General features: G+C 39.8%; 1 long non-coding RNA gene across 1 annotated transcript in view; it reads left to right on the top strand.

Moving 5' to 3' along the window:
- LOC140847294 (uncharacterized) overlaps positions 1-3,257 on the top strand; it is a 136,937-nt gene extending 133,680 nt beyond the window's left edge. The window contains exon 5 of the long non-coding RNA XR_012127191.1: positions 1,932-3,257. This is a non-coding gene — a long non-coding RNA (uncharacterized lncRNA). The remainder of the gene's footprint in view (positions 1-1,931) is intronic.
- Positions 3,258-15,797: the final 12,540 nt, after the last annotated feature.

The raw sequence follows: 15,797 nt of genomic DNA on the forward strand, positions 1-15,797 counted from the left end.
CTGCCTCCTCTATACAACTGCAAGTATAAATCAAGGAAGAATCACTAAAACCGAATTTTGGCCACCAGAATAATATATAGCCACCAGCACCAACTGCACTGAATCCCAGAGACTCCATTGAGTGGACATGGCCTTGGAGCTTTCGCCACATGGACCAACAATGGCTGGCTCTCCTGGCACCTTGGGGACAAGGCCTGGAAGCTGGCCTCCTGTGTATTCCTGGAGTAACAGCAGAGTGGCCACCAAAGGTTACAGTAGTATATCCTGAACAGCCAGAAGGTAGGAGCATCTTACCAGGGAGTTTTGTTTTATCATTATAGCCAGTGCATGCACCTCCAGTAACAGCATATATAGACCCTTCAGTAACCCCCATGGGAAAAGGATTGAAAATATGGTATATTAGACCTGGAAGGGACCCCCTTCCTGCTACAGTCCTATCACAGGACCACTCTCTTGCATGCAACCTACCTAATCGACAAGATTTGCCTATGTTGGTGTCATTAAAACATGTGTCTTATCGCCCCTAAAGTCTTTGTGGATTGGGAACTTCCTCTGGCTTGAGGATTATTATAAGTTTTGTTACCTGTGTCAAAATCTTGTTGTATCTTTATTTTTGTTATTATCCTTAATTTGTTATCCTCTGTTGCTGTTGTGGAATCTAGTTACAGTGCTCCAGCTTTCTCTCACAGCCACCATTGCAGAAGATTGAAAGCGTGTATACTGTAAGGTGAGAATCCTCGAGGAGTGGAGTGTGGGGAAGTTGGGGTTTCTATGGCCCGGATCCTCACTGAACTTAAGCCACCTGATGATGTAACTGGCCTGTTGCTAGGCTATCACTTCCACACCTTTAGGCAATAAGCTATTATTGTGCTATGTAGAGAGCTTGGCCCAGTGCTCTGGGCGGAGGCAGAGACGCTAGTGTTCGACCTACCGCCGGGAGAACAAGATGGGTAATAAACCCTTTCACCCCAAAGAACGTTTGCTGTCATTTTCTTTGGTCACATTGAATCCACAGCAAACTTGCACGGGGCTGAAACTCCTCGGCAAGACACTCATCAACAGGAATTTTTCTTACAGCTTCAGATTTCAGCAGAGATAGCTCCTTATCCAAAGCTTGCCTCATCTAGGAGATAGGGAAATATGTACAAAAATAATAATTGCCTTGTCAAAGAGTTTTAGAAACATCATGACCACACCTAGGTCAGAGAGAATCAACTAACCAAGGACATGGAGCTTGCCAACTCTCCTTGGATTTTTGCTGGAGCCCAGATGTCTGCACCATCAGTCATCCACCTGCTCGCTCTCATGCTCCCCCTTCCCTTAGCATTAAAGAAGCTTGCAATGAATCCTGAGTTAAATGGTGCACTAGGACAATTAGTCCACCATCTTCCCGGTGTGCTGGCTTTCTGACTAAAGTCACTTTCTTTGCCTCTTGTATCCCAACTAATTGGCATGTCATGTAGCAAGTGGTGCAAGCTTGGACTTGGTAAGTAATGAAAGAAGCTCAAAGCTCAGATGGAAAATACGTTACAAACTCTTTTTTTGATTTTATCTGTCTTCAATGCATGAATCAAAATTAAGAACTTTGTATTAGAAACATCAATTAAAAAATGAACACTGTAATTAATTTTAATATTGAGAATAGCATCACTATGTTTGAAATGTTTTACCTTTGTATTATTCCTTCAGTTTACTTACAGGAGGTGTGTGTCACTTCATAATCCGTTGCTTCTCAGAATGAAATTAATCAATTATTGTCTACTCTATGAAAATCAAGCCAGACACTTTAAAAGATGTTTCATTCAGTAGCTGCTATGATGTCAAGCTTTGTCAGTAATGAAGGTAGTTAGATATTGTAAGAGAAAGCAATTTTCCTTTCTCTTTAAATTGTGACCTCTTAGCAGTCTAACAGCACGTGAACCTTTTACCAGAATCAGATTCCTGCTGTATGCATGACTTCCCTAGTGTCCAGCTCCTACAGCTAAGACGGCTTCCTGAACATTACTTCCTGGAGTGCATGGCTGTCAGCAGCATCCAGTGGTCAACAGCTTCCAACAGAACCTCCCCTTAGGTGGTTTCACACATAATGCCACCAATGAGAGAGCTACCTGGGAACCCCCTGGCAAGTCCACCAGCACAGCACACAGAGACTATTCTGCCATCCTGTGAACCACTGCTGTGTACGCTCTAGCAAGAGCTGGATTGCAATGCAATTATAGTTAGTAAGACTTCATATTAAATATTCCCTGTTCAAATTCTTATGTTGTGTCTACCTTCTAATTGAACCCTCAGTCACAAAGAACTAATACTAGGAGTGATTCCAAGAGATGGAACCATAAAGATGAGACTGAGGGATTGTTCTTGTTCTTGTGTGTTTGCGCACATTCCTGAGCTCCTTGCCAATGTGAATGAGACACCAGCAACCACAGTTCATTAGCTATCACCTGCTGTTGATAGTGATAATTTCTTGTAGCTGCAGGGTTGATATTACTGAATATCAAAAACAAAATTTAATTACACACTTTCACTACATGTTTTCTGTGAATGTTAATAAGCAATGAGACCTTGAAACTTGGAATGAGGGTATGTCTTGAACCTGAGTTGAAACTGACAACCTGGAAATAAAAAGTCACTGTGAGCCTTTCTTGCTAGTTGAAGTAGTTTCACTCTTGTTTGAAGATATTATCACCTGCTTGAAAACCCCGAGATAACCTCACCTGGGTTAGATGCCATTAAAGGGGATGCCTATTCTCTTCAAGTCCCGTCACAAATCATTCTCTTTTGTTACTAGACCCATAACCAGTGTCAAATATCAGTATGATCTAAGGGGACAAGTGTGCACTATGACCCAGTTAAATATATTTATATTTTTATGTATTTATATACATGTAAATGCATTATATATATGTACATGTGGATAAAATGAGAGTTCCTGTGGCCAGGATTCTCACCTGGCCCTGGGTGACTAGCTCACTGCACACCTGTGGGCAGTACATGGCTGTTGACTCTATATAAAGAGCTCCACCCAGGGCTCTGCGCACGACATGGTGGCAGGGCTGCAAGGCTGCAGGAGAGCAGAGCAGAGGCTGGAGTGGTGGCAGCACCGAGGACAGAGGCCCAGAGGATGGCTGTGCAGGACGACTGTGTGGACAGAGGGGTGCAGAAGTAGAGACTGGCTTGCTGCATACAGACTCGCTCTGAGTGAATGGGATTCTAGTGACTGACCTGCCACCTGGAAATAAAGTTGGGTATAACCCTTTCACCCCAAAGAACGTTTTGCTGTCAATTTCTTTGGTCACACTGAATCCATAGCGAACTTGCCTGGGGCTGAAACCCATTGGCAAGACAGTGCATATATATAAACCTTGGTAACATGTTTGGAAGTTTCCAAGTTTGTTATGCCAGAAGGGAAAATAGAACAACTAATTAGATTCAGTTCATGATATCAATGCAATTACCAGGGATTCAAGATTATTTTGTCATCTTATGTAGCTGGTGATGGCTTCAATAGTTTGCTCATGTGAGCATTTAACTACCAAAGACATATGTATGATGTATCATGAAGGCCGGTGATGATATACCAGCAATCAGAATGGTTTGTCACACATGAGTTTTGGGTGATAGCTAACTGATCAGAGGGTATCTGGAACCAATTAGATGGGAAGCCTACTGGAGTAGTATATGCTCTAGGAGGAAAAGCGAGAAATGCAACAGATTCCCACCCAGTTTCCACAACTAAGTCAATTCACAGACTCAGAGTGGCATTAAGCAGACCATGGAAAGATTTGTTTATAGTATGAGAGCTGAAACAAAGAGGCAGACCATTGCCTTGTTTGACCTTAGCTGTGGACATACTCTCAGAAGATGACTCAGAATTTTTGCCAGTCTTTACTTCTCTGTAAATGAACACAAATGTGCCACAAGTATTGACTTTAGTGTTACAAATAAATTTTAGTGAGTAGGCAGATTTGCAAATACTGAATCCACAAATAATTGTTAGCTGTATCCTAAAACAGCATGAGATGTGAACATCAGTTTCTGAAGTAAGCTAAGAGTAATTCTTATAAGGGAATACAGACTTCAAGACCATAGAAAGGAAATTGTGATATCAGAAAAGGTCTAATAATGTTTATGGACCCTAGAGTGGTGCTACTTAGATGCCAAGTAGTGACTGATTTGGGAAAGGATAGACGGATATAAGGAAATTGCGGCATGTGTGTGACCAGAATTTGAGTTGCAACCACATGGCGTGTACTTTGTTACAGGTAGTAGAAGGACAGGTGAATGAAAAATATAAATTTCTTCCTGTATTGACGTCAGTGGAGTGAGAATTCAGATAAATGAACAGGCAATTAAATTTTGGGTATTGGCAGAGTCAAAACACACTACCCCAAAATATGGCACCTTGGCATATTGAGTATTTTAAGCTGAAGGAATTTGAGAATGGGAAGGTGTTGGAAATACTCTTCAATCTTCCCTGAAGCAGGTGGTAACATGCTCATGGGAGAGGTACACCATCTCTATACTCTGAGGAAAGGAGCTTCCTTATCTCTAAAGATAGAAGGACACCAAGTGGAATCTGAATGAACAAGCCTTGCTGTTTTCCCCAGTTTACTACACTTACTTCATACCCTTTTGTCCTATCACATTTTTCCATGATCTTCCACTCTTCATCAGACCTTGTATAAAAACACTCAAGTTTACATTTCTATGAGTCTTCACTTCCTTGTATCCTTGTATGCTCACTTCCTTGAAGGTTCCTGTGTCATGTAAAACTTAAATAAATTTTTATGTTTTCTCTCGTAAATCTGTTTTTTACAGACCAGATGAGAACCTAGAAGGGTAAAAAGAAATATTTATTTCCTCCCCTATAGCAGAAATGCTGTGATTTGGATTGTGTACAGTACTGGAAGATTCGTAAAATGTATGAACATGTAATTTAGATTTAAGTGGTCAGGAAAGGCTCCCTGGAGAAAGCAAATTATAAGCAGATACAAAAAGGATGAGTAATAGAAATTCAAGGAAAATAAAGCGGGGAAAACAAACAAACAAAAATTGTGTTCCAGATAAAGAAACAGGGTATGAACAGATGACAAAATATTTAAGGCACCATAGATAGAGAATATTTCATCTACTTGAATAAAGTTGAATATACATGCACAGGCTAAATTTTGTGGGCATTTAATGATGCTTCAATTATTTAATTGTATGTTCTTTTCTCATACATTCATTAGCTGCATTTGACATCATCCTAATAGGAATGCCACTTTTATGACTGCAAATTGAAAATTTTGGTTTCTTCGTGTATGAATAGTTGCTAATGCAAACCCTTGGTTTTAGAGTCTGTGCAGGGAAAAGGGTAGATAGAGGATTTGATAGAGGGAAAAAATCCTAAGGACTAAGAGAAAGGTCACAAGGAATTATGGTTTATAGCTTGCACCATTCTGTTCACCCACTTAGACTTGTCTGTGCAGGATTCCAAATCAGTCCATGAATATTCCCAGCACAAGTTATTTTCATGTTTTCATGGTTCCTGTCTCAAGAATGGAAACTTCACTTGGCTTATAGGATTCAGTACTGCAGCGCCATCTGGCAGCAAGAAAACGAGAGGGCAAAATCAGCCTCATTTAAAAGCTCAGTGTGTTCTTTTCAGCACCTGCTGGGGATTATGCCGAGTTGTGATGGGAGGAATAAAGTCTCAGAAGGCTGAAAGGAGAAAAAAATCAGAACAAGGAAAAGATGGGTCCAAAAACTAAAAGGAACTGTTCATTTCAGGAGGAATTTTTGTTTTGTTTTGTTTTTAATCTTTATTTCAAAACTGAAACAATGCTATATAGTGCTTTCAGGGAGAAAAAAAAGCACAAGTCAGAATTACTCACTGTAAAAATGCCTGGCTCCATATTCCATATCCACTGTTCATGCAGCCTTATTTTTTTGTCAATGTTTAAATTACAGTAAAGTTGATATACAATATTGTGTTGGTTTCAGATGTACTGACTTGATACTGTATGCATTACTAGATGCTTGCCACAATGGGTGTAGTTGCAAGGCCACTTTCTATAGTTAACTGTTGCTAAAGTTAGTCTGAACCCTAATAGGCTGGCTGATTTCATTTACAAACATAAACACACATATACAGTTCACATTTCTATTATAAAATCCTGAACAGTTGTTCATCCTATGTCAAATTTATCCTTCCATAATTGCATGCATCATTTTCCTCAGCAGTTACAAGATAATCATAAGATAAATTTAATGTCATAGCCTAAATCTTTGAAAAAGTTTTCCAATGACTGAGCAAAAATTATTGTATTTTCATTTTGTAGTTTTTCTAAGTGATTTACATTCTCACATAATTCCCATAATCTTGTTTTTTCTTTTGCAATTTCATTTGAAGACTAGTTACTAATTTTAAATTCTTCTATTATTTTAACAACTAAAGCTCTGTTAGCATTTATTTTCCAGGCACATGATCTCTTTCATCTACTTTTTCTCTACAGTTATTTTAAATCTTTGTTATAATAAGAGTCAAGTGATCAGATTTCCTCTAATATTTGAACACTTACTCTTATGTGTGAAAATAAGATTTTTTCTTTGGATTGAAATTACAACATTTTATTTAACTTACCAATTTTATTATCTCAGAAATCTTGAATCTTTCCCACCTGATTAATCTATTATGCAAAGATTTCATTGCAGTTGTAATTAAAATCTGTTCATTTTAAATCAGTTTACAGAGCACTTGAAATTTTAAGAGGACAAAACCGTCTTGAAATCTATGATTTCCTTTCAGCATGATGGTACCTTCTGAGTTTTAATTTACAGTACTTTTAGGGAGGTTAAATTTTATGGTACATCAATTTTTTATTTTCTGTATTAATTTAAAATTCTTACTTCCGGACTGTCTGCAAAATAGCAAACTGTAGGAAATCAAGGAATATGTGGCCGCTGTCCCAAAGTTTACAGCTCAGGAACTGCAGTTCCTGGTTGTATGGGCGCCCGCGGCCGGACACAGCGGTCAGTGGAACCGCACCGCTGTTCTAACAGGCTGAGTCGCTCGCTACCCGCCAAGGCGTCAAATGAAAGAGTGGAGTACGGCGGCCCGCATAGGACTAATCTGTTAATGTCTGTGTGTGACCAGGCAGGGCCCGGTGGCGTATCACCCTGCCTCCCTGCCTCTGTCTTGGGACTACGGTGAGATCCTTCCCTTTCGGGAATTTCCATCCGTATCTTTGCCCCGCGGAGACAAAAGGCCACCAATAGTCTATGATGCTCCTTCATTTCCACGAGGGAAGAAGGAAGCATTCTTGTGTTTGATTTTAGAATTTCAGAATATAGAATAATTAGCCTTTACTAAGAAAAAAAAAGTGGTGCTTTTATTTCTACAGGGTTTTTGTTTTATAATTATTGTCTGTAAAAAGTCACATAAACTTATTTATAACTTAAAACTTATGTTTTTTTCTAACTTCTTTGGTCTGAGCTTTCAAGTACTTTAAAAATTGAAGCTACTACGGAGTAGCTTTATTTAAATGGGAATTCATTCATTTATTTAAATGAGAATACCATTCTAATGAAGTTGAATTTCAGGTTTTGTCTTGCATTCTTTGTTACTTTCCTTTAAAAAAAAATCCCATCCATCTAGCTCAAGAAGACTTGCCTAAGTGGGACAGAATTTCACCTGTTCCCAAATTTATTTTTTAAATAAATGAATTTTGACTTAAAAAGTTATTTTGACAGTATTTTGTGTGTTTTACAAACTTTTGAAATAAGTCGCAGAATTATTTTCAAAGTAGCTTTCATCCTTTCTATATGTATCATCGTTCTCTGCCTCTATACGGAGCTCACTTTTTTACGTCAACTTTGTTAACCACTGGACCTTCTTCCCCAGGTCCGGTTTAGTCCTTGCAGCTTCATTGCATCTTACAAAAATATACTAGAAATTTTTATCTGTTAAGTAAGTCAGTACTCCAAACTACTCCAAAAATTATGAATTCCTAACTTCCTTGTCCATTATTTGGAAGTCGTCTTTAAAAAACTTTTCATGTAATGATAGAAACTTTAAGGTCTATAGAAACGTTAAGAGGTGGGCAGGGAATAATTCCAGTATGATAAAACTCCTAGTGTCATATTTAGGAATGATCTTTCACTATTTCCCCATCTTTAAAAAAAAAAACAATAAGAGATATATAGGTATGTATATATTTTATGGCCATGACTTTTTTTTCTTTTATTAAGAGGAGTATATGCTAATGTTACATATTGAAAGAACAACCAGTTCAAAAATTAGGAAATTAGTTGGGCAGTTACACCTTGGAACATTTGCATTTTAGTTTCTTTCTATTCAGATACACACTTAAGAAATACCTTCATTGTATGCTTCATTATATATGCATATGTTATTACATAAACCATATAATGTTAATAGCATTAAATTTAGCCGGTAGCAGCATGCATTTTCTTGAGGATGTAGTGTGTGTCAAGTTTAAAATTTTCAATAACAACCAGTTTTTGAATGTCACAGATTTTCTAAAAACAGGAATATAACTAAAGAAAGGAAAGTTTCCTCTAAAATTATGGTGTCGTTTTTTTTTTTGTCGTCAATAATTCAATTCCTTCTGAATCAAACACTTTTTAAAGGGATGTGTTTTATGATGACGCTGTCTTTTTTAAAACTCATATTTTTGATCTATCCTGAGGGTATGAATTTAAGTAGTAATTCCAGAGTATTTTTTTCTGGCTAGCGTAGGCTGTTTGAAAACTAAAATTACAGAATATTTCACTAGCGGTTCCGCGCCCACTAAGCCCTTGCCGGGCTATGCCGGCTGTTCCTAGCGAGCACCTCCAGAGATAATAGCTCGGAGGAAATACGCCATCACCCTGCGCGGCTGGCTGGCCCGCGGGGCACTCTGGGAAAGTGACGTACTGACAGGGTGGACGGCGACGCACCGAGGCCGATCCTACCCGGTCGGCGCGAAAGTCGCGGGCGTCTGAAGTTGGAGTTCCTTCCCTTCGCTGTTTCGGGCTCCGCAGCCCACAGAAACCTATAGGCTTCACGTTCGTGGTTGTTTTTAGCGCTCTCAGTATTATGTTCAGGATTTCATTTTTTAAAACATTGAATGTGCAGCTACACTCTTAGAAATGTACCCTATATAGTCAAGATTTTCTAAGATCTAATTTTCCCTATTTATCTTTTACTTTCTTTCTTTAGTTCTGGCTTTACAAATGTGGCCTAAACACAGCTTTTTGCTTTGATTCTACGGCTGCAGAAGTTATCTGTTAGCAAATTTGTTTATGTTTTAAATATTATTTTGTGTTTAAAGTATTTCATCTTTTAAAATATTTTTTAAATGTATGTCAGAATGTTTCGAATATATTTCACTAAGTTTGATGGTGGAGTTCATTATTTTGTTTTTATTTTAATGAGACTTTCATTAATTTTCTTTCAGTTTTCTTTTGATTCTATCGTATCACTTTTCTATGTATCTGTACTCACATAGGCAGAGACGAGGGCTTCTTAGAGCAAATTTGCCACAATGCCACTGTTTAATCTTAAAAGATCACATGAATTTTGCACAACATAAGAGTATATGGCTTGTTTGTTTCAGTTTCATGTGTGTGTGAGTATTCGGAAATCAAATTTTTAAAATAAAATGGTCCTGTTGTCAGGCAGCTGTGACTGGTTCGCTTGAGTCTGCATGGCACGGGTATAAAGCTACTACCACCCCAGAATTTGGAGGAGCTGTAGAACACTGGATGGAGTGAGATTATGACCTAAGAAATTCTCAGAAGCACAGGAGATTTTGGGGCAGGCTACTGAAAAGCATGATTGCACAGTTGCAGTCCTGCCCAGGTCACCCAGGCAATGAGAACTTGTAAGCCCGAATCAGAGATCTTGGTAGCCCTTCCCTACTTGTCTGAAGTAGGACAGAAAGAGTGAAAACTTGTTCTTAAGTCTAGAAAGCTGAATGAAATAGAAAAATGACAAAGATATTTACCACTGGAGGTGGAAGTTAGAGTTCTTGTCTTTATCATAGAAAAGAGTTCAGAGACAAGTGAAATCAGCTGAGGCAACAAAGTTTACTTATTTGATATAAGATAGTACACTCAGCCGGGAGCGTGGGCAACCACAGAGATAAGGAGCACTTAAGTGTTTAGGATTCTGTCTTTTAAGGCTTTAAAGAATGGGGCAAAGGACCAGGGGGTGTATAGGCTTGCCTTGTGGTCTCACGATGTCTATCTTGAGTGAGACACATATGTCATTATCCAGTCTGTCCTATAGATACTCTCTAACATCAACTTAATACAAGAATTTCTTAATCCTCTTCTTCAAGATAGTGGTTACACTCAAGCAGTGGGGACATATCATTTAGGATGACTTGCCCTGCCTAAAGATAGGGTCAGTTATTGGCTCATTACCACAAAGTATGTTAGGAATTGTACCTCCTAACTTACTGGTTTTTAAAATGGAATCTTTGCCTTAAAATGGAGTCCCTTCTGCTTCTACTATACTATTTATATCTTGGCATTTTTCATCATAGGCAGGAAAAATTAATCATGATGCCCATCCCATGTCCCCACCCTACCTCAGTTCCTCTCTTTTCAAGGGACACAAAACCCAGTTTTGCAGTACTTTCAGATTTATACACTTGTATTTTGAATGACCTGATATAGCTTTCTCTTTGTAATTCTCAACTTCAGCATACATGAAGTTGAATCTATAATCTGCTGCCCCTTTTACCACTCACTGAAGGTACTTTCTCTTATGTAAGTAAAAATCCTACATCTCTCTAGCTTCTCATTCTTTAACCTCTGCATGCATACCTTGTCTAGTCCACCATCTCTGTTATAAATGCTTAGAAACTTTTTTTCATATTGCTAAAGCAATTATTTCAATTACAATTTAGTCTCATAATTTAGCCCTTTCCTCATTTTTGGATATTTTCTTTTCTCCGGTGGTTCTGCTTCACTTTCCTATATCCTTCAACAAAGGCAGTAGTTCCCCCACCAGAGTGTATGCACCTCAGCATCACCTTGAGGGCTTGTTAAGTCAGAGTGAAGACCCCACCCAGGATTTCTAATTCATTAGGTATGATTTGGGGCTTGAGATATTGTATTTCTAACAAGTTCCATAGTTGATCTAGGGCCCACACTTTGAGAGAAGCCCAGCCAGTGGGACCAGGATTCATTAACCTGGGGTAGAGAAAACCACTGAAGTGCACCCAATCACAGAGCTGAAGTCCTCTTTAATATATGAGTGAGAGCTTTACATACTCAAACTCCCTCAAGGCAAATGGGGAAGGGAGGTTAATCATAAACTGAATTCCAGAGGGAACAGACTGGTTCAAGACCCCATGGCAGTTTAGTTTAAATTAATGTCTAGACATCTGGATACATATATTTGTCTCCAAAACAAGTACACCCTTAAGCAGTATGCCATCTTTGTTACTCAAAGTAAGGCTGTGAACTAGCAGCACTGGCGTCACCTGGGGTCGTGTTAGAAATGCAAATCTCAGTTCCCACCCAGACCCGCTGAATCAGAATCCAAATTGTAACAAGATCTTCAGTGATTCCTGTGTCCCTTATAGTTTGAAAAACGCTTATTTGGGATGCCTTTCAAATCTCAAATCCCAGAGGCAGAGTTTAGCTCAGAGAATAGTTGTGTGGCTACTGCTGTGGGGTTACTTTCTAAGTCAGCTGCTATTTAAGATTTGGTTTAGGGAGTGACCCAGGTGTGATACCCTTCCAAATCAGCATGAATTTAAAGGGCATGTCCTAGAGGCATATCTTCCCTTTCTACCTCAAAGCAGCTTCTAAAAAGGCAGAGACATCTCATGCTTTGCTTTGGCATGGATACTCATAAATTCTAGGAGTAGTATAGATCCAAATATAGTTAAAACATTTCAAATTCCCAAGACTCTTCTAACAGGATTGCCTTAATGCAGAACTGGATTTGAGCCAGTCAGTAGAACGGGAACTGAAAGTTCAGCTTTGTGGAGGCTTATGAAGCAGCCATGTTTAAAAAGCTTGATATTCTGCAGGTGAACAGACTTTGCTTGGAGGCTTACTCAGAGTTAGTAAGGAAGCAGGTGTGCTCTTTTATGTTATTGAAAAACAAGGACCCTGCAGGAGTTGTAGCCTGTTTGGGAAGGTATTTCTGCAGAGTGAGCTGGAAGTCACGTCTGTGTGCACTCAAGAAGAGCCTTACTATTAATCTAGGGAGAGTCCAACTGCTTTTCCAGGTAAGGGAGTGAGAACAACTGTGACACAGAATCCTAAAACGTACGGGTTTGTTGTAATCCAGACAATGTGCAGTGTCAGTTTCCCTAACTCCTCCTGTGGTTAAAGAGCTCCAGTCAGACAGATGATCTGAATGCCAAGAGAAGTAAGCAGTCCAGGACTTTGTAAATGACATGTATGTTCTACCCTGGTCCTGTGATTATGTCAGAACTGAGGCTCGGGTAATGCTTCCTGTTTTACATTTTCCAGTCAAGTGGCCAATGCTGAAAAGGAGGGAACAGCCATCCAGACCAACTCACCATGGTACCTCCTTGGCCCATTAAAATAGTTTCACTTTTGAGTAGAACCTGAAAGGTTGTGGTGGTTGACTATAACACAGGATGTGTATCTAACGCAATGTCAGCTAGCTAGCTAGCGTCTATTGAGGACTTGTTTTGTATTGGCCACTGTTTTTGCTTTCTATGGAATATTCCATTTTTACAGATGATAAAAATAACATACAAAGAGGTTAAGTGCCTTATTAAGGCTCACACCCAAGTGGAGAAATGGAAGATCCCAGGCTTTCTCCAAATTGCTGGGTATCTCTTCCCAATCTTGACCTCCTTTTCCAACAGAGATAAATCCTCTATGCTACTCTTTGCAGTTTTATCCGTTGTGATTACATATTTAAACTATAGGAATAGTTTGTATAGTTTTGCCTGTTCTTAACTGTATATGTTTTGGGGTTTTTTTCCACTTAATATTATGTTTTCTTTTTTCTTTTTGCTGCAAAAAGCTTTGTTCCATTTGTTTGTTTCTAACTGCAAAAATGTTTCCATTTGAGTTTTTTAATATTGTTAATACGTCTTCAATATTCATCCATGTTGCATTTAGCTCCAGTTGTACCTTCTCATCTCCAGAAAGTATTCTGTTGCTGGGGGCTGAGTTCGCTCTCCTCTTGTTCTTGTCTCTGCCACAACAGAGAGTTGAAGACAGAGCCACAGGAGTGAAGTAGAATGAAAGTTTTATTCAAATACACTCCAACGGAGAAGCAGGCCAGAGTCAAGGCAAAGGCAGGCTGCTTATTGTAAGGCTTTCTTTTATGGGATTTTTGGCAGGACAGAGAAGTCCTTGCTTGACTATCTTTGACCTTGGAGACCTGATCTAATTGGTAAAAAGAAGACAGGGGCTGCTCTGATGGCTTCTCTGCCTGTCTTTGAATGTTTTATTTTCTCTTATCTGGGAGAGTCTGTGCTTGGAAATTTATCATCTGGGTATGTTGCTTTTTCCATCTGGGGAATGCTTGGACATTCCAAGTAATTCCTAGTCCTTGAGTCTTTTCCTGGCTCTCTGGTTTCATTTGGTTAGCTCTTGGAGTCCCTTTTAGTGCGTTTTACTGGCCTTATTCTCCCCCCATCCACTTATGTCTACCTTTCTGCCTAACATTATCATTATCTATATCTGTATAGATATCTGTATGATAGATATATGTATATATGCATAATATGTATATGTGTATATATACTTATGCATATTTGTGTACATATTGATGTTAAATGTATGTTTACATGTATGAATAATAGCATTATATCTATATCCGACAGTAGATATATGTGACTATTGTTTGTTTCATAGGTGGTCTGCGGTTATCACCAGCACTACTGCCATGAACATCTAAATAGGTGCATCCTTAGATTGTTACACTTAAATATAGGAGCAAACCAGAACTTTACACTTACCAATGTGAAAACTGACAAATGGTGACTGTCCATAGATACCTGCATGTCTACCAGGAGATTTGGGTAGGGATTGAGAAATTGAAACATCTGGTTTAGCTGTAGTGATTTTCTGACTACTTAAATCCAATTACATTCCCTTGTTCCAACTCTTTATTGTGAACACAGTAAGAGCAAAATCTATGATTATTTTCTTTGTTGACTTAAATAGAATTGTGTATGATGGCTTGTGCTGAAGTTATTCAGGATTGAGCCAGAGAAAAGCTAAAATTTCAGCCTCTATTTTATATTTGCCTGTGCACTGCAAAAAAAAAAGTACGTGGTACATGTGTTAGTAGTTAATAAAGGGTTTGTACATGTGTTAGCAGTTAATAAAGGGCTCCTTGAAGAAAGTACATTCCAAGTGGTTGTGTTAATTGTAGAAAAAGAATATGCCTACAGATTTTGTATGCCTTTTATTTCCAAAATAAGGATTACTAGCCCTCCCCTGTGCACCCCGACACTCCACAGCCTCTACCCCCCTCCACCTTCCTCTGTTACCATTTCTGCAATGTTGTACTCCATGTTTTCAGTGTTATCCTCCTGGCTATTGAATTTCCAAATCATTTTAAATGAGGGTTGAAAGAGGAAGGGAAGGAAAACTGTAATCCAGGTGAAAGTGACAGTGGCTCAGAACATGATAAACCCAGTGAAAGGAAAGGAGCGACACATAGCAGCAATTCACCGGAGAGTTCCGCTTTATTAGGGAAAGGTGCTGGGTTATATAGGAAGGGGCATGAATTGATTGAGGTGTCACTTCTACGGGGCTGGTGGCTGTTGGCTAGGTGCTGGGATTGGGAGGGGAGCGAGAGGTGATTGGGCTTCAGGTGGCGCTGGCGGGAACTGAGGACCCCCCCCCCCCCCCCGAAGAGAAGCCGGAAGTTTGCCATCTTACTGGTGAGGACCCTTCATTCCCCCCTTTCTCCTCTATGGGTTTGTGGATGTTGCTTTTTCTCTGGCTGCTTCCTGCTGAACAGGGGCGGAGAAGGGAGTGAGGGCTTGAGGATTGGGAGGAAAGGGTTGATAGGACTCCCCGCAGTAAGGACGAGTAGATGTGGACTTCTTCACGTTTGGAAATTAATGAAGGTTCCCTGTAACTATAGGCTGAGGACCTGTTGATTCTAATGGTGCTAAGAGGATATGGGTGTCAGGAGCCAGGCATCTGCGGCCATTGTTTCCAGGAACAGTTTCCAGTGGAGAGAGGGGTCCATCTCAGCGTGTGGTGAGGAGGTCACCTGAGGGTGAGGGATCATCTGTGGCCAGAAGCTGGTAGTTCCTGAGTAAAAGCTGGTTGAAAGCTTGATTAGAGATTTTTCTGACTTGGGATTTGATGAACTTTATTATACAGGGTAAGAAGAGACAGGCGAGAAGAATGATTATTATGGGGCCTGCAATGGGCCAGAGTCAGGTAAGGAGGGGGTTTGTTAGTATTGACGAGAATGGGTTGGAATTGAAAGCAGAGTGGAGGCTGGAGGCAAGGTCGGTGAGTTTGGTAATGTTAGTTTCTACAATGCTGGAATAGCAGCACTCTTCCCAGAGGAAGACGCAGGTGCCGCCCTTCTCGGCTGTAAGCAGATCTAGGGCCCGCCGGTTTTGAAGGGTGACTTTGGCTAGCGAAGTGACCTGTCTTTGGAGAGAGGCTAGAGAATCGGCAGTGGATGTCAGGGCTCCCTCAAGTTTGGCGTTGAGATCTCTAACTGCCTATAGAGAGTGACCCAAGGCTTCTCCCGAAAACCCTGCCTCAATGGCTGAGGTGATCAAAGAGCTACTGACCATGATGGGAAGGAAAGCAGCTCTTTTTTGTGC

The sequence above is a fragment of the Manis javanica genome, chromosome 18, assembly GCF_040802235.1.
Source record: "Manis javanica isolate MJ-LG chromosome 18, MJ_LKY, whole genome shotgun sequence".
Lineage (NCBI taxonomy): Eukaryota > Metazoa > Chordata > Mammalia > Pholidota > Manidae > Manis > Manis javanica.